Source organism: Monodon monoceros, unplaced genomic scaffold (genome assembly GCF_005190385.1).
Source record: "Monodon monoceros isolate NGI ecotype Baffin Bay Population unplaced genomic scaffold, NGI_Narwhal_1 Super_Scaffold_15, whole genome shotgun sequence".
Classification (NCBI taxonomy): domain Eukaryota; kingdom Metazoa; phylum Chordata; class Mammalia; order Artiodactyla; family Monodontidae; genus Monodon; species Monodon monoceros.
The window spans coordinates 41,175,012-41,197,731 of NW_021703771.1; positions in this window are offsets into that span (position 1 = coordinate 41,175,012).

A 22,720-nucleotide genomic window follows, 5' to 3' on the forward strand; every position below is an offset into this window, starting at 1 on the left:
CTAACCACTGGACCACCAGGGAATTCCCTAAAATTTATTTTATATTTATCCATATGTATACCATTTCCAATGTTCATTCCTTTGTGTGTATTCAGTTTTCCATCTGGTATTATTTTCTTCACACTGAAGAATTTTCTTTACCATTTTTTGTAGTCCAGGTCTGTTGGTGACAAATTCTCTCACTTTTGTCAGAAAGGGTCTTTTTTTTTTCAGTTTTTAAATTCTTTAATTTGTTTCAAAGTTAAACCCAAGACACATTGACTTCATAGGAAATCCACTAAGAAATGTTTTTCTAGGCTGAACACCTCTTTTCCTTTAGTCTCCCCCAAGAGAGCACGTACATGTTAATTACTTTCATTTTATAATCACTGCTGTCCCACCACTATACCAGGATCACCTAAACTGTGTGTGTAGTATTCTGAATGTTCTTAGTTATACCCTAATTTCACTAACTGCAAAAGATTTTCTGGGATAGCCTGTCACTTGAATTCTTTGGCTACTTTTGAAGATGAAGTCCAAAGAACTCTTAAATGATTCTCCTTTGGCCGGGGGGTGGGGGGCACTGCTGGTGGTATTTTATAGGCATTAGCAACTGGCACCTGGGGCCGTGCTGATCCCATCGGGCATCACTGGGAGGCAACCTATAAAACCAAAGAATCACTTGATGCAGCAGCCAACTAAGTGACTCAAAACTGAAGGTTAAATTTAAAGAAAAAACTAATTCAGAGAAAAAATGGTAATCCTAGAGGAACTCATTCTAAGCAATCAATCATTGTGTGTGTGTGTGTGTGTGTGTGTGTGTGTGTGTGTGTGTGTCTAAGGCACAACCAGAATGGTAATCGAGAGGAACTCATTCTAAGCAATCAGTCATTATGCCTATGTGTGTGTGTGTGTGTGTGTGTGTGCAAGGCACAACCAGATCAATTCAGTGCAGCCTGGTAGGTCCCAGATGACTCTCCTTTTCAGGAGACTGTGATCTGAGGGAGCAGAATCTGGCAAGTGGCCAGTACCAGTAAAGAGCAGCCATGAAGTGCTGGCAACATTTATATTCAACCCCCCTCTGCAGTCAAACCTACAGGTTCTGGAATTCCCTGGCGGTCAGTGGTTAGGACTCATCACTCTCACTGCCAAGGGCCAGGGTTCAATCCCTGGTTGAGGAACTAAGATCCCACAAGCTGTGTGGCACAGCTTAAAAATAAAACAAAAACAGAGGGACTTCCCTGGTGGCGCAGTGGTTAAGAATCCACCTGCCAATGCAGGGCACACGGGTTCGAGCCCTGGTCCGGGAAGATCCCATATGCTGTGGAGCAACTAAGCCCGTGCGCCACAACTACTGAGCCTGCGTGCCTAGAGCCCGTGCTCCGCCAAGGAGAAGCCCACGCACGGCAATAAAGAGTAGCCCCTGCTCGCTGCAACTAGAGAAAGCCTGCGCACAGCAATGAAGACCCAACGCAGCCAAAAATAAAACAAAATAATTAATTAAAAAAAAAAAAAAAAAAAAAACAGAAACAAACCTACAGGTTCACTTGGGTCCCACAGAGCAGTCAAGTCCACTCAGAAACAGACTATAACCCAGCAGGTAGACTTTCCCACTTGCTAACACATCCAGAAAGGGTCTTTCTTTTGCTTTCATTTTCAAGGTTACATTTTCTGTATAAAGAATTCTAAGTTGATGTTTATTTATTTGCATGTTTGTTTGCTTTCAACACTTGTCTTCTGGCTTGCTTTGTTTCTGATGAAAAATTGGTAATCATTCTTATTTCTGTTCTCCTCTATGTAATATATCTTTTTTTTCCTCTGGCTGCTTTTAAGATTTTCTCTTTATCGTTGGTTTATGGCAACTTAATTATGATGTTCCTTGGTGTGATGATCTTGTGTTTATCCCTCTCGGGGGTTATTGAATTTCTTCAATCTATGACTTAATGGTTCTCATCTACTGTGGGAACATTTCAATCATCATTTCTTCAAATATTTTTTTCTTGCCACACTCTTTCTTCTACTTCTGAATTACACTCCTTGATGTTGTTCCACACTTCACTAGGGCTCTGTCTTTCTTTTATTTCTCCCCAGTGCTTCAGGTTGTATAATTCCCATTGTCCATTTTTCAGGTTCACTGATCTTCCACAGTGTATAATCTGCCGCTGTAATGCCCTTCCAAAGAAATTTAAAATTTTTTATTTCAAAGAATGTATTTTCAGCTCTAGAAGTTATATATGATTTTTAAAACTTCTTAATGTCTCTACTTTACTTGTTTCCAAATTATTTCATGTTTTCTCTTATATCCTTGAACATATTTATAAGAGCTATTTTAAAGTCCTTTTCTATTAATTGTAATAGACTGAGTTTACCCTAGTTATGAGTTACATTTCCTTGCTTCTTTATGCATCTACTAATTTTCTTTGCTGCTGGACCTTCTACTCGCCATACTGTTGAGCTTCTAGACTTTCTAGTCTTCCTTTTGAGAGTATTTTGTTCCAGCAGGCAGTTAATTTACTTCCAGATCAGCTTGGTCCTTTCAAGTCTTGTTTTAAAGCTTTGTTAAATGGTGTTTTTTGGGGGTTTTTTTTTGCGGTACGCGGGCCTCTCACTGTTGTGGCCTCTCCCGTTGCAGAGCACAGGCTCCGGACGCGCAGGCTCAGCGGCCATGGCTCACGGGCCCAGCCGCTCCGCGGCATGTGAGATCTTCCCGGACCGGGGCACGAACCCATGTCCCCTGCATTGGCAGGCGGACTCTCAACCACTGCGCCACCAGGGAAGCCCTGTTAAGATGGTTTTAAAGTAGAAGGAGTCAAAATTTTTCTTTAAAGGGCCAGGTAGTAAGTATTTTAGGCTTTACAGGCTATATATAGTCTCTTTTGCATTTTTTTTTTTTAAACAACACTTTAAATCGTAAAAAACATTCTTTTCTCAAAAGGCATTCAAAACCAGTTGGATTTGTTCTGTAGGCTGGATTTGCCAACGCCTGTTTTAAAGAACTCTTTAGGGCTACTTTAGCTATACGTTTAGAGTATGGCCTTTCTGAAGTCTCTATTAAATGCTGTCAGTCAGGGACTATTCAGTGTCTGAGATTTTATCCTACCTGCAAGCCTACAACAGCAGCCTAGATGCCGGCAGAAAACAGGAGACTCCTAGGTCAGAGACAAAGGACTTTATTACAGCACAACAGGCATCCTGAGCTTCATATTCTCCTTGGTTTCCCTTGGTCCCTGTACATCATGGGGGCATTGCAGAGTGGATCCAAGTGGATGTTACACACACTGTGGATCTGTATCACAGCTGAGGAACCCTGAGCTTAGGAAACCTCTCATTTTATAAGATAGCTGCTAGCAAACCTGTCCAAACTTTGCCCTGGAAGGAGCCATTCTCTTTATTACCCTGGTCAGGAAACAAATTTGCCCTTTGTCCTGGAGGGTGACACTATAGCATCGAAAGGCTATTGGATATACAAATATCCTTGGAAAGGTAATCTGGGACAAAATTGTCACAAGACATGGAAAAATGCCACGGAAGATTGTCTCTTAGCACCCACATGTTCAAGAGGTCTCTCTACCGGTTGGAACTCAAATGCTTCCCATCTCTGTTAAAGTGTTGCTTAAGTCTCAGATCCCCGGTAGTTCTTTCTCTGAGAGTTGTTCTTCTCCCAGTAGTTTTGCCTGGCCTTATGGGGTCCTATCTTATGCATGCATGCATCTTAATATTCAAACAAACACTCAAGATGACCCTTACGCAGATTTCTGGAACTCTGTCTCTGCACATCTTTCTCCTCTCTGCTACTCTGTTCTTCAAACTGCAGTTACTTCCTGAGCTCCAATCTCTTAAACTCAGCAAAACCACCATCCTCTGCTTAAGTTTTCCTTCTTTGTGAATTCACAGAGAGCCTCCAGGCAGAAAGCTGGGGCATTTGTGGAACTCAACTCATTTGTTTTCTTTTCCCAGGAAACAAAGTCCCATACAGCCTGTTGTTCAACTTCTGAAAATGGCTGTTTTATATATTGTTTTATTTTTATAACTTTTTATAGCAGGAGATCTAGTCTGGTACTGCTTACTCTATCATTGCACAACTGTCTTTTTAGCATTAACTTGTGTTTTGGAATTTTGATTTGCACAATCACTGAGTGGGAGTTACCTCTGTTATTCTTTCTTACCCCATCTCCAATTTAATGAATATTTTCATCTGCCCTTGTCCCCATTCCAGGCTCCAGTCCATAAACAAGATCTTAAAATGGCTTTAGAGGACTCCAGCTCCGTATCGATATTAGGAATACGTCTAATCTATTAACTGAGCCAGCTGGTATCTCAGTTCACTTGCTGTAATGATGTTTTTTTGTCCTTTTCCTTTCCTGGGTCCACTGCTTCTGATAAACCCACAGGTCCAGGAAGTATATTGGCAGTAGTTTTGTCCAGCCTCCTTTTGTGAGGCTGGGAAAAGTCAGGTGACCAATCATCACTGGTTTTCCGGAACTATGGGATTTCCGGAAACTCAGGAGTTTCACTGGTAAAGCAGAGAGTGTCCTAGGGAAACCAGGATGGTAGGTCTGCACCAGTTCCTGGCTTTCAGAACAATGCTGGCTTTGGTCTCCATCTTGACTAGAGCATTTTAGCCTTGGTATTCCACCAGAACTAAATTTCCAGTTGCCACTAGCTGTTTCAAGACCCAGGCCCTGATAGGCTGAAGCTTTAGTCCAGCTCACTGCTTTGCATTTCTGTTGTGTTTCTAGTGCACAAAGATGTTTATCTTGTTTTTCTGAGCCCAGCAATGACCTTTTGGTTTTCTCTTTTTCTACTTTATCTGCCTTACCATGTGTTTAGAGCATACAGGATGAATTGAAGCATGAATTCACTGTGCCACCTGACTGGAAATTCTACCGATTCTTTTTCAATTTGATATTGACTTAGTTTAGGAAATAATGCAATTTAATTGCCTGCTTTGTTTAGAAACCCTCCAAGCCCTTCCAGTCATTTTGAGGGACTTCAAATTACAGAAATTCCGGTGAATAGTCTCTGTCCATGCAGTGGCTGAATTCTGTTTGAGGGTATTGTAACTCAGTACTTGAGTTAGCATAGAACAAAGGAGAAATAGCATCCTAACTGTCCTCCACTCCACAACTTTCATCAACTTGGTTGAGGAAAATGGCATCAAATACTGCTTTACCATCATCTCCACTTCCACTTACAGCTACTCTCCTTTTCTTATTCATCCCTTCCTGAAGACGCAGAAGGAAGAAAGTCAAAGGGAGGCTTGAGCCAGTGGTTTCTAACCTCTTTCTTATGCAACCCTCAGACTGTTTTTGGAGAATATATGGATTTTCAGACCCTTTGACATAACTATGGAGCCCTCCCACATAGTTACTACCCTTGAAATTGGGCAAAAGGAGCAGGATAAGGCTTTCTGCTTCCTTGTTTGCCTCAAATTATGCTGTCTGTATTCTTTTAGATGTGAAGATTTTAAAAAAGTTTTCAGCCTTTTGCTGTTGCATTCTGTTGACAGTAACAATCCAGTTATTTGTCTTGCAGACTTGCACTGTGATCTACAGTAAGCATTCAAACTATTTCTACCGGATTAAAGAGTTTTTGAACATAGGGGTTTTCACATTTCAAACCCAAGTACCTAATATCATGTAAACCAAGCTTCTATCATAATACAAAACTAGTGAAGTAGCAAAAATACTTTCTAGAGCAAAGTAGTTCACGTAACCATCTTAGCTCTACTTAGAAAAATAGTCCCATCACCCAGCTTTGGACGTCTGTTTTTAAAGTGGTGGAAAGTGTACGTGGCTATTCACACTGAGACATTTAAAAGTTGGTATCTTTAAGAGCTAGTCTATTTTTAACAAAAATAAAATAAATATGTGAGTTAACTGCTCACGTGATGGAATTAAATATTTTCTGGGAAGTAATTTAGTAAAAACCAAATGATTCAAGAAATGATTACCTTATTGTTTTGTTAAAGAAACTAGTTGGAAAACGCCTTGTTGGGCATCTTAAAATAACTCCATAGGTAGCTGGTCTGTGACTCCTGACCCAGGTTGGGGGTGTGTATGGAAAAGTTACAAAATGAAATAGAGAGCCATTAGCAATTGAGAACACACTTATTTAACTGGGACTAAATATTGCCAGACCAAGTTTTGTGCTAAAATTAGACGTTGGGGTTGGTCCAATAGCAGCACAAGTTATAATCCTTTAGAAATCATAGTCTGTTGGTTCAAATTAGGACACCACAACATGAGAATATAAATCACTTACGTCTCCATTGCAGGACAGTAGAGTTAACTCTACCAAAGCTAGAATTACTTCTACCTAAAGGTTGGATTTTATTTTATTTTTTCTTTTTTTGCTTTTCTTTCATATGTGAAAAGACCCTTTGAAAATTATATTTAATTTCCTAGTGCTCTGGCCCCATGCATCAAATGTATATATATATATATATATATATATATATATATATATATATATATGCATTTAGGTAGGTACTGGGAACGGCATACTAGAACCTAAGAAAATTAATGGGAAAGGTAATGTGGTATAGTGGAAAGAGAGTCTATCTTGGAGTCACACGCACCTGCCTGTGAATCCCAGCTCCACCACACTCTCTAAAACCTTGGAGAAATCACTTCATTTCTATGGACCTCGGCTTTCTTACCTTGTTTTTTATTTATTTTTTATTTTTTACCTGTTTTTTTAAAAAAGCAGAAAATGTCAGGCGCTGAGAAAATGCCTTCCCCTTTCCCTTCTGCACCACCATCAGAAGACATTTAGACAGACAGCAGATAGATAGAATTTCACTAACTTAATATTTATTGTGTGCCAGGCATTGTGCTACATATTATCTCATTTAGTCTTGACATACCCATGAAGTAGGGGGGCTTAAACAGTCCTTATATATGTCTTTAGGCTTTGCTTGCCTAAAGGTACATGGCTAGAAAGTGACAGAACCAAGACTAGAGCTCAGTGCTCTTAACCACTATGATTTCAGACTCACAAAAAATCAAAACTTAAAGATAACCTACCAATTAAATGCTGCGAGAAATGTAATGACAAACCATTAGTTTCTCACCAGATTTAATTTTTTTTTTTTTTTTTTACCAAATTTAATTTTGATACATGTATTAGTTAGGGCTGCCATACAAAATACCACAGACTGGGTGGCTTAAACAACAGATTTTTTTCTCACAATTCTGGAGGCTAGAAGTCAAAGGTCAAGGTGTGGTAGATTTGGTTTCTTCTCAGGCCTCCCTCCTTGGGTTGCAGATGGCTGCCTTCTCTGTGTCCTCACATGATCATCCCTCTATTTGTCTGTGTCCTAATCTCCTCTTCTTATGAGGACACTAGTCATTTTGGATTAATGACCCCATTTTAACTTAATTACTGCTTTAAAGGCCCTGCCTCTAATAGAGACAGTCACATTCAGAGGTCTTTGGGGTTAGGGCTTCAATATATGAATTTGAAGGGACACAATTCAGCCCATAACAATGCATATATAGCATAAACCATGTGATACCAAATAAAGAAAACAACTAAACCCCCCAGAGTGTTCTCTATGTGTCAAACACTGTTCAAAACACTTTATACGTATTTATTTAATCTATATGAGCTAGGTACTATTCTTAGCCCCATTTGTTACTGAGAGGTTAAGTAGTTTATCAAGTCACATAGCTAGTAAGTAATAGGATAGGATTTGAATCCACACAGTCTGACGCTAGAGTCTGTATTCATCCACTACATTATACTGCCCCTCTCAACAAGAAGCATCCCATTTGGGCCAAAGAAACAGAAAACACAGTAATATCTATTTGAAGTAAAATTATGATTAAACTTCAGAACTCTGTATATGTTTAACTAGCAATTACTATGCTGTCCTACATGAAAAATAATGAAGCAGCTTTCGTTTATTCCTTGGTTATGGCTGAAGTAATAAATCAGAGTCGCTTAGAAAATGGCAAAGAAAAATTCTAAGTAAATTTCTAGCATTCTATTCTATGTAATGAAGAATTAATACAAAGCATTTCTCTTCTAAATCTTCAAAGGCAAATAGTACCCACAATGAAGCATTAATATGTGAAGACCTAGGACACATATGCCTCACTTCTGATTTTTCTTGTTAAGTGGGCATCATTCCTGCTTCAGCCCATTTACTGAAACAAGAAAAGGAGCTGAGTTTCATGTCTGGAGATGGTGGTCTCGGGGATAGCAATACGCTCCTTCCAGCTACTGAAGTCTGCAGGTCTACAGAAGCAAGAACTTGGAGCCAGATGTGACTAGAAAGAGAAATTGTAAACTACCCCCACCCCCTTCCAGAATCCCCCAAACAGTTACGAAGGAATGTAGGGTTCCCACTGCACAAAGGAACAGGACTTGAGCTAATTTAGTTGAGTCTCAAAGGACGGCATTCATCAGCTCACATCTGGTTTAAATCCAAAGTGAACACAAGAATAGATTTGGGGTTAGGAATAAAATCACTGCTGTGGTACTCTTTGCCAGTCATTTTAGTTTGTCAACAGAGCCTCTGCCTTCAAGGTGCTTACAATTTGATGATGGTGGGTATTTACAAAGATGTGATAACGAGAGTTTACAGAGCACTCACAGTCACGTTCTACGTTGAACATAATCAATATGAAAATGAAGAGTGGAGATACTTGTTACTGCTGTTCAGGATTTTAGAGGCCACTGCTGACTGGAGTTAAAGGCAAGCTGACTGGAGTTAAAGGCACGCTCACTGGAGAAAACTTGGGTGTTGAGATGGGCCTTGAAAAATGGTGTAGGATTTCTTGGGTGAGGGGAAGTGAAGGCATGTTAGAGGATTCAGTAGCAGCTGGGGCACAAAGGCAGGAGTGAGGGAGCCATGTGGGAACAACAAAGAGACCGCGTCTCTGGAACGGACAGATTTGGGGGAGTCATGTGAGGTACTTTAGGATTAGACAGAGTGGGGTCAGATGATGCATATGGCTCAAGCTGGAGGTCAGAATAATTCTGTTAGTTGAATTGCTCATTGCAATCATCTCAATTCTCTAAACATGTTGGTAAGAACATGTCTCAATAGAACTAAGTGCTTTGCCACTACTATATATAAAAGGATAACTAGTAAGAACCTACTGTACAGCACAGGGAACTCTAGTCAGTACTGTATAATGACCTATATGGAAAAGGATCTAAAAAGGAGTGGACATATGTATATGTATAATTGATTCACTTTGCTGTACCACAGAAACTAACAACATTGTAAATCAACTATACTCCAATAAATAAAAAAAGAACTAAGTGCTTTGCATTCAGTGGCATGTTTGTTATCCTTAAGGCTGCTCAGACTACAACATACACTGTGGACCGCTGGCGCATCAGATTTGTGTCGTGCCTAATTGAGCTGGGGGATCATGCACCTGTTAGCCGTAGGCCTCCATAGACTCAGGCCTGGCGGGAGGCCTTGGAGCAAACTCACGTGGTTTCTAAGTGCCCTGCTGGAGTTGGGAGGAGGGTGCCACTGCCCCGCACAGGCATATAGCCTCAGAAATGACTTCAACTTTTTTGAATCAATGAAATACACATCCTCTGTCTGCATTTTATAACCCTTCAGAAGGGAGAGCTCTAGGGAGCTCTGGGACGCGCCACCCCGCTCACCGCCGCGCCATGCTGTCTTGTAGTAGAAAGTTTTAGAGTCTCACAGACCTTTGACTTCTGACCCTCCTGTGTGACGTTACACAAGTTTACTAAAGTTTTTGAGCCTGTTATATTTTTTAAATCTGTAAAACAGACCAATAACTATGCAGTTACGGTTCACTCTCTTCCTCCTCTTTTGTGACTTCTCTCAGTTGCTGACATTTTTGAAGAACATCTTTTTCTAATCATAAATGCTCTCTGCTATCAAGGAGGCGAAAACCTTACCATTTAGGAGGCCTATGGCTCCTGAAGGAAATATGGGGGTGGGTAGAGTTGGCCTGCCCCTCCCCCTCTCCCCAATCGTGTATTTATCTCTTCAGGCTAGGATATCAAGTCAACCAGAGCCACTCCTCAGGATAGCACAGAGCTCAATAGGGTCCAGAGTTCTTGGAAATCATGTCAGAGTAGAGGGATCAACTACCCTTATTCATATTGCGTTTAAAAGAAGAAAGAATGGCTTAAAGCCAGTATGTGGCCTAAAGCATATAAAAATTAAGGTTACATGTGACAAAGCATTTTACGAGTTCAGAAACAGTTGGGCAAGGCCATAAACTATCATATTACTAAATTGCTACCGTTTCTAATGTTCAAGCCTCCAACTACAAGTTTGTCCTTAGAAATTGCAATGTGCTCCCAGTAACTTGGCGCAACCCAGTTGTGCTTCCAGCTAAGAAGCACATAGGGTTTGCTGGTTCGTATTTTGCCTATATTTGAATCCTAAAAATAACCACCTCATGAGAACAAGATGAGCTTTGTGAAGACTGTATTCCAGTTGGTTAGAAATGGAAGATACATTTTTCCCATGGCCTCTTGCCTTTGATTTCTAAACATATTTGTCTCTACTCTGAAGCAGAGGAGACTATTAGAGCAGCTGCAGTGAGCAGCTGTAGAATCTTCTGTCATCTGCTCTCTGGCTTTGCAGACTTTGTCCCATCCTCTGCTCCCAGTTGTCCTTTTCTTTCTCTTTAAAATCACCTGCCCTCCTCAGGTCCTGGCTCTGTCCCTGCAGTGATTTTAGGGGATTTTGCCTGGTGTCCCCCCCCCCACTTTTACCATTCTTTACAGTAAACAAACAAACAAAAAATCAATAGGGGAAACATTTTTATCTTATGAGCAACAGCTGGAAGGGGGAAAAAGTCTATCAGCCAATATAGAGCTGCTTGCTGCTGCCCCTGCAAGTTCTGTTTGTCATTTTTGGTGGTGCTCTTTTCCATGTGCTGCCATTTCAGTACAACAGAATGCTCTACTTTTACATTTGCATGCAGAGGCCAGATGATTACGACTCTTTGAGGGGAGGCCCGCCACAGATTACCTTGAGAGAAATGATTTATTCATCCTGTGCACAGTCAACAGCTCTCCCAGAGGCCCTAACACACAACTTCGCACCGAGTGCTTAGGGACTGTCTGAGCCACTCCCAGCATCTCTCTCAGTGCACAATAAGCTGTTACGAACCAGCAGCTGTGGAACGCTTTTTTTTCCTAATGTGTACTTGAGCATAAACCTCTCTCTAAGGCAGCTTATGGGAGCTAGTGCAGGACAAGTTCCTTTGCAGAGTATGTTAAAGTAATTTATGTTCCATGGCTTTTAGGGAAGAGCCAGCTCATTTTGACAGGTCCTTTTAATGTTGTTTGATTTTGAACACTTAGAAAATAAGCTTGCATTCTTTTTCTCCTTTTGAAAAGCTATTATGTGGTTTTGAAACATACATATTTTAGATCCCACATAATATATGATCCAAGTACTAATTTAAAACAAAGTATTAGTTAATATATCTGATTTATAACACATTACACGCACCAAGCATAGAAATCAGGTAAAAACATATTATAAGTCTTATTCTACTATGTTGGCAACAGAGAATTCTGCCTTAAAAAACAATATAAATCATCTTTTGCCACTGCTCTCTGAAAATAAGTTGTGGTTAACAAAATCAAAATTGCACCTGCAAGAACTGCCAGTAATATCTTCAATTTTCACTGACTGCACTCTCCCTTCTCTCCCGCCGCATCTTTAGACTCAGAGAACAGCAGCACAGTGTCCACAATAAAAAACAAAAGTGACAGAAAGGAAAGGAAGAGTTTGTAAAATTTCTTTGGGTGTGAAAGAGGATGGATCCTAGCATGAACAGCATATAAGTACACAGACAAAGCATACCTAAAATAAGGCAGTACACACACACCAGACTACATATGTGGATATGTGTGCACGTGTGCGTGTGCCACTGCCCATTTTCTCACAGAAGTATAGCAGCTTCACTACCTAGAGGTAAATATCGATATATCAATGCTATATGTGAAAAAGAAAACCCAACACTAAATTGCCTTTTTAAATATTACAAAAAAACAATGAGTATCTTTGCTTAGAAATGTAAAAATAACGTGCTTGCAAATGCTAATTAATTAGAACTGAGAGTAAATAGTTTGTGAAGAGTAGATAAGAAACTAGAACAGTTAGACCTCAGTTGGCCTGGGCCAAGTGTGAAAATATAGAATCACAGAAGCTTGGAGCCAGAAGGATTTGATTAGGCTTCTATAAATCACATCTTAGAGGCATGAATCCCCTTGGTAACATCCCAGTCAAGTGGTCATTCTGCCCTGGTTTTAAATACTTCTGCTGTAAAGATACTCATTACTTCCAATGCAACCAGCCTCAAGTTCTTATTTAGGGAAGATAAACTTATCTGTACCTATGTACATCCATTTGGTTCTTCTTCCCCTTCAACCCACAAAGACTACATCTAACCCCTCCTTCAACCCTTCAAATATTTGAAGACAACCATGATGCCTTATAACTGTCCGGTAACTGAGCTGTCACTAACCTGGATTGTCTCCTAAACCAGTCAGCCAGGCTCTTTATCCATCCACACCACTCAGCAGCTGAAAGATCTTCATTCCTGGAGTAGACTGGTGGTGGTGCTTCTCAGGTGATGGGCCTGTGATGTGACTGTACTGTGTTGATGAGTTACTGCTGAAGACACTGGAGCCAGAGAGGGGAGATCCTAAACCGAGAGAGCCCAGGGAAGAGCTTGAGTCTTAATTAAGGTGATGGCAACAAAGGCAGGCACTGTGATGTTTCACCTGTGCCGAAAAAACAAAAACTATTACTTCATGTCACTGACATTCAACCAAGCCTGTAACTTTGGAGTTAGCACCTTGAGCTCTAGTTGTACCACCAGTTCTGTCATTGGCCAGTTGCATGCCCTGGGGAAATACTCCCCCACCTTTCCAGAGTTGCCTCTGTGATATTCAAAGGTATATGCTGCTTTTCTGCCTAGAAATGTGGCCCCTCTCCCGGTTGGTCTCAGTTTAGATGTCATCTCCAGGAACCCTTCCCTGACTCCCACCCCTACCTCACCTTGAGACTGGCCTCTGTCTTCCATTGCACCCTATGTTCACCTCTATTGTAGCCTCACTCCATTGTGTTTTAATCACCTGTTCACTTGTCTGTGTCCACTGTACTAGAAGTTCTTTAAGGCTAAGAGCTCAGTTTTGGTCTCCAGCACTTAGCTCAGTGCCTGGTGTATACCAGAACTCAGAAAATATTTGTTGAAAAAAGAAGAAAGGAAAGAAAAGACTAAGAGGGAGAAGATAAGATGAGGAAGTTGGGGCATATTATGTATCTAGCTTCTTACGGCTAAAACTCTGCAATTCCTTGTTCTTAAGTTCCATCTTTAATGTCAACCACAGACTTTTAGAAATCCAGATTTTTCTCTAGTAAGAAGATAAGTTTCAAGTGGTTACACCAATTAGAAAAGCTATAAATATTTATACATGTAATACAATTTTAGGACTGAGATTTAGAGTTCATTTAACATGCTCGAAGTTCTATTTTATATATAAGGAAACTGAGGCAAAAAGAGATTAAGTTATTTGCCCAAACCCACCTGGTTAGCGGGAAAACCAGGTTTCAGACACTGATCTCTTTGTCCCCGTTGGGCTGTACCCTCCAGCCCTTCAAGCTCTGCAGTTGCCCAGCCTCTTCAGAGACTGAAGAGTCCGGAGATAGCAACAGAACCATCAATGGTTTATTGGATAGGGGGAGCTTACACAAAGGATCCTGGAGGGAAACCCCACCATGTATGGCAGACAACGGGCAAGACGTGACAGCAGTCTTCACTACTGGGGCGGCAGAGAAGGAGGCTACCATTTACAGGGGGAAGCCAGGTCAGGTGGGCTCATCAGTTACCAGGGACTAATTAAGCCCTATAATTAAGAGGATTGGATAGTCATGTGAGTGAAGCAGGCACTGGTCAAGCAGGGCATGTATAGAGAGCAAGGAAACAGCCATCTTGAATGGCCTAACCATACAGCCCCCAAACCAGGATAGCTGGTCTCTAGTCTTCCTTTTTGAAAGAGCTGCTACAAACACGGCTACAAATGAAAGTGACAGATGTTTCTCCTTTTATGTGATGGTTATATCAATCCACAAGTTTCTGGCTGTAAATTAAACTTTGATAAACACCCTTCTCTGCTCCTAGAGAAACTAATGAAAATTACTTCTCTTTTCTCCCAGAAACGTGGGAGGGTGGTACCATGCTTCACCAGGTGGCTTCCATAAGTTGTTTGCTGAACAGAGTTGCAGTCATATGAGTTGCTTTCAGCCAGGTTCGCCATCAAGGCTCAGTGTGCTGGTATTAAGCCAGAGGGTGGTGCTGCCATGAGACCCGCTTCTTGGCGAGTAGCCCTGAGGTGCAGCTGTAAGGTGACCCTGTGCAGGCTTGAGGCCAGAGCCCAGTGCTCAGTGCCAGAAACCTGAGCCAAACACTGGAACTCAGTCCCAGGGCACTGAATTGGTCTAAAGTAAAATTTTAGATGAAAAGATTTTTCTGTTTACTCTGAAGAACCACTTCATTTTTTTAAGCTCATAGGAAAGTTAGATGTTTTGCCATTATGCTTGAAATATTTTCCAGAGGCCAAACCTTTAAAAAAGAAGACGAGGAAGAAGAAGAGGAGGAGGAGAAGAAGAGGCTTTAGATTATTCAAGAAGTCATGAAAATATTTCCTGAAAGCAACATCTTTCATAAGATATGCTAACTGGAGAACCTTTATTTCTCTGTCTTGGAATATGCTGTGAAAGTTGTAAGGTGGTATTGGGGTGGAAGTGGTAGAGTACTGGTCAAGGTGATGGTAATGACTGAACCAAACTGTGAACCCACACAAATTTGAATTCAGCACACAGCCCCACCACTTCCTAGCAGCTGACCTTGGGTAGTATGCTTAAGCATGGAGACTATGTTATATATTGGGGTTTTCAACCTGGCTGTGGTAGAATCACCTGGATGCTTTCAAAAAGCATCCTTGCCTGGGCCCCAGCCCAGACCAATTAAGTCAGACTCTCCGGGGTAAGACCCAGACAAGGATAGTTTTAGAATGCTCTCTGGTGATTCTAATCTTGCAGACCAATGGCATAGTGATCGTAACTTTGGTGCTTGGAGTCAAATTGCTTGGGCTCACATGACAGATATGCCCTTTCATGATATTTGACCTTGGCCAATTAACCTGTGTGACCCTCAATGTTCTCACCTGTAAAAACGGGTTAATAGGAGTTTAGAGTTGTTAGAGGATTAAGCTAAGTAAGTCATGTAAAATCACAGTGTTGTGCTTGTGTAAAAGCATGTGTTGTAAGCACAGTGCTTACAACATAGTAAGTATTCAATCATAGCTGCTATTGTTATATTTATTAGCCATAATTTCTTTAATTCACATTGGATGTAAAGCCCAGTTGGATCCTGTTCACAGTCCTGGAGAGAACACTGAAAAAAGAAAGATAGCTTACTAATGAACATGAAAATAAGTGGAAATTTTTATAGGGATAAATATTTGTGTGCAACCTTCTTGTTAGATTTTGAGTGAAAGGATAAAGTTGAGTGAAAGGAGTCTGCACTGACTCAAGCACCCATGGGAACTTCATTTTATCATTTCTCCACCTCATGGTCTCATTTTTAAAACCATGAAAATATGTAAACACAGAGGGAATCAAGGGGATACTTTTTGGAAGGAGGGAAATAGAGGCTGGAGGCCTCTAGGTAGGAAGATATTTCTTAGTTCAACAGTGCATCTCAGTAGTTCTCAAACTTTAATAAACATCAGAGAATCATCTGGGTGCTTGTGAAAACACAGATTGTTGGGCTGTGCCCCTCTCCAGGGAGTCGGTCTGGAATGGGACCTAAGAATTTGCATTTCTGACAAGTTCCTAGGTGATGCTGATGCTGCTACTTTAGGAACCACACTTTGAGAACCACTAGTGGCTAGACATGGAGCACTTGGTAATCTGGATGTTCTTAGACCCTGTTGGCTGTTCAGGTTGCTTTCCCATCTGTGCCCATACAGAGTTGGTAGGCACCCCCAAAATCTCTCTCTCTTCTGATGATTTAGGTACTGCCATCGAACAGTGTTGGTTTTCTATTCATTGGTCTTTTCTCAGCCTGGAGTCTCAAACTGCACTTGAAGTTTCCTTATTGTACAGTCTTAAGTTCCAACAGTAGAGTTTCATAGTTCATTCCAGAGAATGGTTGGGTATTCATTTTTGCCCACTGACCAAGCATACACCATATTCCCAATTCCGCCAGGGTTGCTGTATATCAAGACAGAGCCCAGAACCAGCAGTGTCCTTCCACAGAGGCTTCATACTCCTACCTAGCATAGTTCAAACTCAAGAACCTGGGATTTTTGGTACAGTCTCAACTTCTTTGTTTAAAGGACATCAGGGCACATAGGGAAATCCAGACTACCGTTCCCCAAATCCAAGACCAAACTCTGTAACAATCCTGGGCCACACATGTTATTAGAAACTTGGGATGATAAAGGACTATAACTCAATACACCCACACTGAATCTTACTTGAAGATCATCTTATCCTTCCAACTTCACAGTTTCTGTTAACATCACTTTTATCATAGCTACCCAGACTCAAAACTTAGGCATAATGATCCCTAATATTTGTTGAGTACTTAATCCTCACAACAGTATGAATGGATGTTATTCTTTCCATTTTATGCATGAGGATACTGAGACTTAGCAAGGTTAAGACATAGCTGGAACCCAGAATCTTTGTCACTTTTATTCTCTGATATAGCCCAAGTGCCTAGAACAATGTCTGGCCCATACTGGTGTTCAATATATATTCATTGAATGAAGGGAAGATACATACAACAAACACGTGGAAACTGGGATTTGAAACCAGACCTGTGTTAACCACTATGCCACACTTGCTCTTGCTTCAGCTTTGGCTCTCCTTTTGTAATCCCATAAACTCATTCCCCCAAATCAGTTGTGAGTCCTAGCAAGTATATTATCATGATATTTCTTGAATTTGGCCCTTCCCCTCCCCATTTCTGCTGCCACCAACCTTGTTAAAGTGCTTGCTATTTATTTCCTGAACTATTGCTAATTTTTTTTTTCCCAACATGCAGTCTTTGCAGACCCCTGTGTTACCTGCACGACTTTTACCAGATGGTTTTTCACAAAGCACATTCAATACGCATCGTAACTCTCCTCAAAGACAAGGGCAGTCATGTGGTATAATGAAATATTAAGGAACCAAGGATAAGAAAACCAGGGTTCTGGTCTCAATTTTGTGACCTTGGACAAGTTGTGTGTCCTTCTTAGGCTTCAGTGGCCCATTAATAACAGGAAGTAGGACTGGGTGATCTCTTCCCACCCCAGCATTGTCTGGTGGTTAGATGCACCCTGCCTGTAGAATCCTACCTGGAATCCTACCTTGTGCCTCCAAGGGGTTTAGAATGAGATGAATACATACATTTTTATCAAACAAGGCAGAGCAGTGTAAGTGCCCTCAAAGAAGTAAAGTGAGGAGCTATGGCTGTTGGGGAAGGGAGAGATCTCATCTGGTTACTATTGGGGAGTATGGATGGGACACAGATGCTGCTCTTCCTCTCATGTCAGCCCATCCCTAGCGTGCCGGTCCTTACCTCACTGATGAGAAGAGGAGAAGCTGCTGAGATCCCAATAGTTTTAAGCCACCAGCTTTAAGCTGTGGCAGAAATCCATCATGAGCACTAACTCTCTAATTCAGAAGTTGTTGGCTCAAGACACACAAATTGGTCTAACGCTTAGGAAAGTGCTTATAGGGGCAAAGAGGAAAGAGAAAACAAAAGTGGTTGACATGTTCCTGATAACCGCTCCGTGTCTTGCTCTGCCACTTAATAGTCAGGCGGCCTTGGACAGGCCACTTATCCTCTCCGAGCCTTGGTCTCACCTCAGTTCCCCATCTAGAGATTGGGGATGATAATATCAACCATGCAGGATGGTTGTGAGGAGATGTAGTATGTGAAGCCACGCTGGGAACACAGTAGATGTTCAGGGACTTTTATCCTCCATGTTACCTCCTACCCCCTGTAACGTGTCCGTGTTTAGAAACGCCCTTTAAATAACCCCTGGGGGCAGAGAGAGAGAGAGAGAGAGAGAGAGAGAGAGAGAGAGAGAGAGAGATCCTCCCACATTGGTAACTCAATAGTATTCTATATACTCTGCCCTTGCATACATTCAGGTATTGGAAATCATGTGCCATATTTACTTAAGAAGCTTCCCTACCCCTTTGTAGGTATTAAAAGAACAGGGTAGCAAGGGAAAATCAGAAGTTGTCCCTGATTTATCTGTGGCTGAAGAAGGAACTAGGGAGGTGCAGCGAGCAGCATTATTTCTTCCTCCAGGTGAACTAATGAAGGCTTAGAAGAAACAGCTGCATCACGGCCAGGGTGGCCTAACCTTGTCCTTTCACTTTCATTATATGCTTATCTGGCCTTCAAGGAGCTGTTGTTGCTGTATCAATGGTTGACAGTCATCACTGCAACCAAGGAAAATGTATGTGACAAAAAAACTACATTTCATTAAACTTTGGATTGAGGAAGTATATGTATAGGATATAATTATTATTTTTTAGAAATTAAGGAAAATCATCCACTCATTCAGCCTTCAAATATTTATTGACAGCTACTGTTGTAACAAACACCATTCTGGGCACTGAGGATACAACAGCAACTAAAACAAAAATCCCTGCCTTTTGCAATTTCTATTCTAGTGGAAGATGTAGACAGTAAAAAAGATAAATTAGTAAGATATATAGTATGTTAGGAAGTAGTTAGTGCTAAGGGGAAAAATAAGGTAGAAATATCAAGAGGTATATTAGATGGTGATCCAGGGAAAGTCTCATTGATAAGGTGCTTTTGAAGTAAAGACCTGATGGAAGTGACAAGCCAGCCTTGGGGATGTCTGAGGGACAGCTTTCAAGACAAGGGGTCCTGAGATGAGAGGGTGCCTGGTGTGTCTGAGGAGCAGCCTGGAGGTCAGCGTGTGAGCTGAGCATGGAGGGAAAGCAGTCTGAGATCTGGTCAGAAAGAAAACAGGCCAGTTGTATGGGGCCTTAGAGGACATGATAAGGATGTCGGCTTTCACTGGTAGTAAGAGGAAAAGCTCCAGGGAGTTTGGGCAGAGGAAAGATATTATACAACCATTTTTATTGAGTGCTTGCTCTGTTAGATTCTATTTTAAATGCTTTATTTGTAATCCTCACAATTACCTTATGAGGTAGGACCCACTATCTTCTCCATTTTACAGCCGAGGAAACAGAGGCCCAGAGAGGTTAAGTAATAACTTGCATGAGGTCACACAGCTGACAGGGACATGGTGAAAATTTAGACCCTGGCCAACACTTAACCACCTTGTTGTCCTGACCCCAAATGCTTAAGAGATTGAGACTGAGGGTTTTTTTTTCTTTCTTGATATCTGTATTTCCAGAGCACACTTACAATGAAATCACTTCATACTCATTCATAAATACAGAACTTCTTTGCTTAAACTGATAAATATTCCAAGTATTCTGCTTTATGATTTCAAGTTTTTTTTTTTTTTTAAAAAAAAGCCCTCAGGGACTTCCCTGGTGGTACAGTGGTTAAGAATCCACCTGTCAATGCAAGGGACATGGGTTCGATCCCTGTTCCAGGAAGATCTCACATGCCGCGGAGCAACTAAGCCTGTGCGCCACAACTACTGAGCCCATGTGCTGCAACTACTGAAGCCCATGTGCCTAGAGCCGTTGCTCTGCAACAAGAGAAGCCACTGCAGTGAGAAGCCCACGCACTGCAACGAAGAGTAGCCCCTGCTCGCCACAACTAAAGAAAAGCCCTCGAGCAGCTGTGAAGACGCAGGCAGCCAAAAAAAAAAAAAAAAACCCTCAGATTAACAAGCATCTTGACATATCTCGCTTTAATTATGCAGACAGCAATTTCTTTTTTGCTTCTAATGTAGAGGTTGATTGGGAAATTTTTTATTTTATTGCTTACAATCTTACCCTAGCTACCTAAATCACTACTATAAGATTTGACATCTATAATTTATCATTTTCCTCTGCTATTAGATAAAATGCCCTTTAAAACATTCCACAGCAAGGTGAACACAAGTCAAGCTTGCAAAGTTCTAGAAAAAAGAATTGCAAAGAATCATTAAAGAATAATGAACGTTGACTTATGTAGCATATGATATCAGGGCTGCCCAGTTTAACAAATATAATTATTCCAAGTCATTTTCAGAAGGCCTCTAAATTTCAGCACCTAATTTTCATCATCTTTCAAGGAATAACAACAAAAATACCTTACTTTTATAAAGACTCTAAAAGCGAACTCTTTAATTCATTCCTCTGGATTTCACTAAAGCGAAGCATGAAACAATAGACAACTTAAAATACAGGAAACCCAGATTCCTTTTACCATTGTGTGGCTTTAACATTTTACTGCTATAGCCAAGAGTCCTTGGTTTCTGCAGCCAACAGCCGTTTGCATGCTGACTTTGCAGAGGGAGTCTCTCAGGAGTTATTACTTTTGAGTACTATCTACGATGACTCCAGTCTCTGCAGGAAGTGGGAGGTAGCAGAGTTTGGGAATGAAAACACTGAGGGAAAAATCTTTCCAGATAGAATTGTCAACTCAATCTAATTTTAGGTTTCGGGCAGAACACATAGCTGTACCTTCAGGTACCTGCAAACATTTGCCTCTCAGGTGCCCATCATTGAAGGACTACAACCAGGACAAACAAAAACAATGAAGTTTTCTATCATAATATTTTTTAGTAAAATAGGTGATGTGTCAGAGTATGTGTGTGTATGCACGCACACAGGCAAACCATGTGTGTGTACCCCTACGTTCAAGGTTTCATAGCGTTCAGAGTAAAGGAGATGGTCCAAAAGGGTTTCTTTCTATTTTTCATAAACTCTATTTAATTTTTCCTTCCAGTCCCTCACAACCAAAAGGACTAATAGTCCCAGGCGCAAGACCTCAGAAACATATTACTGAGTTATGTGAAACAGGAATAGGAGACATTTTTAGTAATACTTTTTATGTGGTAGCTATTTTGGTATTGAAACAACTAAATCAAATCTAACAAAGGTCTTTTGAGAGGAAATGGTTAAAAGGGCATGTCTTTCCTTTTCTAAAAGGAAAACCACAGCAAAGTATTCCGATCAGGAATAAATTAAAGAGCACTGAACTTTTCTGCAAGGGTCAGGAAGTCAAGCTCTTGGCCTTGGGCTGCTTCTCAGCCCCACCCCAGCTGACCCTGGGAACAAGGCACTCCCCATCTCTGTGTGAACTCAACAGTTGCTGTCAAGTCCTGCCATTCCTCTGCAGAAAAGAGCCAGGGATTTTCTGGCTCTTGCCAGAAATCAGAGTCAGAAGGAGGTAGCTAAGGTGCCGGGGGCTTTCTATAGTGTCCCAGTGCCAGCTTTCTGTCGCCAAAGGAAAATTCCCTAAACTCACTAAAGCCAAATCTCACATTTTGAAAAGTCTCCAAAAGAAGTTTCATAAGCTGTTTTGCTGCTAGAAGATTAAGCTCTCATTTCCCAGATTACATTTTTTAAATGTAATTTCCTTAAATTCAGCAGCAATTTTAATCCATGACACTCGCTGGTAGACAAGAAAAACAATTCTGCTGTCTTCACAATCGATTTAAAGCTTACAGATGTGACATCTCAGTACTTCATGTTGTGGTTAATTGCCTTATACTAACATCTGATGAAAAAATATATATATATATTTAATGTTCTTATATAACCTGTGCAGCTGACATGTGATTAGTTGGGAAATAGGGGCTGTGAGGTGTCCCAAACAGCTGAACTTGATCAAGATGTCATGCACTCCTGACCTCTTTAATAGACTATTTTGCTCTTTTGACAGCATTCAAAATCTACTTGTCCTTCAAGGTCTAGCTCAGTTCCTGCCTCCAGCCCAAATCTGTGCCTGACCATTTAAGTTCTCACTGAGATCTTCCCCCTGGCACCACCTTAAGGCCCTATTGCCTGTACTATTATGGCATTTGGATATGTCAGCGTACACCATATTTTATTCACTGACTTTCAAGGGCCGTGTGCTTTCTCTTTGGCTCCCCATAGTGCCTAGTCTGGTGCTGAGCACATGTGGATGCTCCATGGTAGAAGTGAATCAAATTGACTTACCTCCTTTTTCATCATTTTCCCTATGATCATATCTAGGGCTAAAATTTGCATTATTGCTTTTTATTTCTCCAGTCATTGTTCCTTAGTGACCCAGGAGCATTTAGAATGAGATGCAAGTTAGATCACTCCTGGAATAGGTTGGTCACCTGTGGTTTTTGGCTTGGATGTCACTGTCTGTACCACCCATGGAAATGGGAGACAAGTTACATCCCTTATGACTGTAGTCATTAGGGAATTACCAATGAATATAAAGAGAAAAAATAAGCTAATGGAACAGAGAAAGAAAATAAAGAAAAGGATGAGGGGAAAAGAGAATGAAAGAGGCAAAAAAAAAAAAAAGCTCCCACAATCCTACTTTCTGATGTACATACGTTTCCTTTTTAAATGACAAAACATAAAGACTCCTCGCAGGTATATTTAATGGATGGTTACTTGCACATCTTAATAATGTTTGCTCTCTGGGGAATCATATACAGAAACAACTGCCTTTCCAGTTTGAATTAGGAATAAAGTGGAAAGGCAGTTACTTTGGGAGGAAGTAAAAGCAAAGCCTAGTAACACTGGTGCATTGTATGAGGCAGTGAGAAATGACAGTTCACAATGAGG